The sequence below is a fragment of the Podarcis filfolensis genome (genome assembly GCF_964270895.1).
Source record: "Podarcis filfolensis genome assembly, chromosome: 6".
In the NCBI taxonomy this organism is placed as follows: domain Eukaryota; kingdom Metazoa; phylum Chordata; class Lepidosauria; order Squamata; family Lacertidae; genus Podarcis; species Podarcis filfolensis.
The window spans coordinates 74,357,097-74,358,590 of record NC_139609.1 but is presented as its reverse complement, the minus strand read 5'-3'; the positions used below and the strand labels follow the sequence as shown (position 1 = coordinate 74,358,590).

The 1,494-nt window shown below is 45.0% G+C and overlaps 1 pseudogene across 1 annotated transcript; it reads right to left on the bottom strand.

Annotated features, from left to right (window-relative positions):
- Positions 1-719: 719 nt before the first annotated feature.
- LOC310764954 (large ribosomal subunit protein uL30m-like) lies at positions 720-1,196 on the bottom strand (annotated as a pseudogene). Its single transcript has one exon. The product of its transcript is annotated as a large ribosomal subunit protein uL30m-like (transcript).
- Between the last annotated feature and the right edge of the window lie 298 nt (positions 1,197-1,494).

The window sequence follows — 1,494 nt, the reverse complement described above, 5'->3', positions numbered from 1 at the left end:
GTGGGGGAAGGGACTGAGGGGCTGCCCTCTGTCCCTTCCCTCACCTCCCACAACAGCCAGCAAGAGCCGTGTGCTCTTTAAAGGATGCACGGCTCCTGCGGGCTTTTCCCTGAGGAAGGAGAAGGGACTGACGCGGCCAGTCAGTCCCTTCTCCCTCCTCGGGAAAAAGCCTGCAAGAGCCGCAAGGACAATGTGTGTGTCTCTTGGGGGCTTTTCCCACCTGCCTCCCGCCTGCATTCACTCCATAAGACGCACACACATTTCCCCTTACTTTTTAGGAGGGAAAAAGTGTGTCTTATGGAGCGAAAAATACAGTAACTGCGCTGTACACAAATCTGAATGAATACTCAGTGAGGACAAAATACAGGAGGGGTGGGGGGAAATCTTCCAGCCTAGGGACCACATTCCATCTTGGACATTATCACAGTTCAAGGATATATTCCAGCCAGGTAAAATCACTAGAGGACACAAAATGAATGCTCAATAAATCAATGTCATATAACACCCCTGCAAACTTTGTGCAGACAGATCACGATGAATGCTCAATAAACAGGTCATCTGGAAGCAACCTTAATATCATCAAAATTGCAGTTTGCTTTCTCCCTGTGTCTGTGGAATCGGGGTGATTCAGCTCTTCTTCTTCTTCTTCTTCTTCTTCTTCTTCTTCTTCTTCTTCTTCTTCTTCTTTTCTTTCAGTTTAAAATTACATTTATTGTTCAAAATGGCACTACACATTACAAAGCACCAATCTTTTTCTGTTCCGGTTCTTTTAGATGGCGACGAATTATTAGTTCACCTGCACTGTTCTTCTTCAGATGGAATTCCGTGGGGCAGCTTTAATGGTTTTATGCTTATTAGATGTTTAATTACTTTCAGTTTTTCATTCACAGAAGGGATGTTTTTATGCACTTTTAGCTCATATCTTTTTTGCAATCCAAGAAATTTGATGATCTCTTTTCCCCAATAAGGACTCCTTCTTCCACTTCTGACTCTGGTCACAAGGTGCAGTTTATGGGGCTGCTGTGGATCACCCCCATATTTTTCATGATCACCAGGCCACAGCTGAAATACTGATTCAGGAATTCTTGACCTTGCAAATTTCTGCCTGATCCACACCCTCCAGGTGATTGGTTCCACTTGTATTTTGCAAGACTCTGCCAGGCAGCACCCACAACTCTGCCCAGCCACGCCGCCATGTTCAAACCCCGTGAGTCAGCACTTCTGAGCATCACTTGGCCTTCTCACAGCAGCCCAGTCCTCATCATGTTTACTCTGAAGTAAGCCCTATTGAATTCAATGAGGTTTACTTTCAGGTAACCAGGGTTAAGGACTGCAGCCTTCGATCTCTCAGAGACCCATCAGCAGGTCATCATGGGCTACCAATACACCTTAGTTAAGTCAGGGTATTGTCTCAGGATAATCTACAATGGTAAGCCTAATGGTAAATCGTTATTAGCACAAAGAGGGTCCTGGAATTTTGGAATGTTCAACACC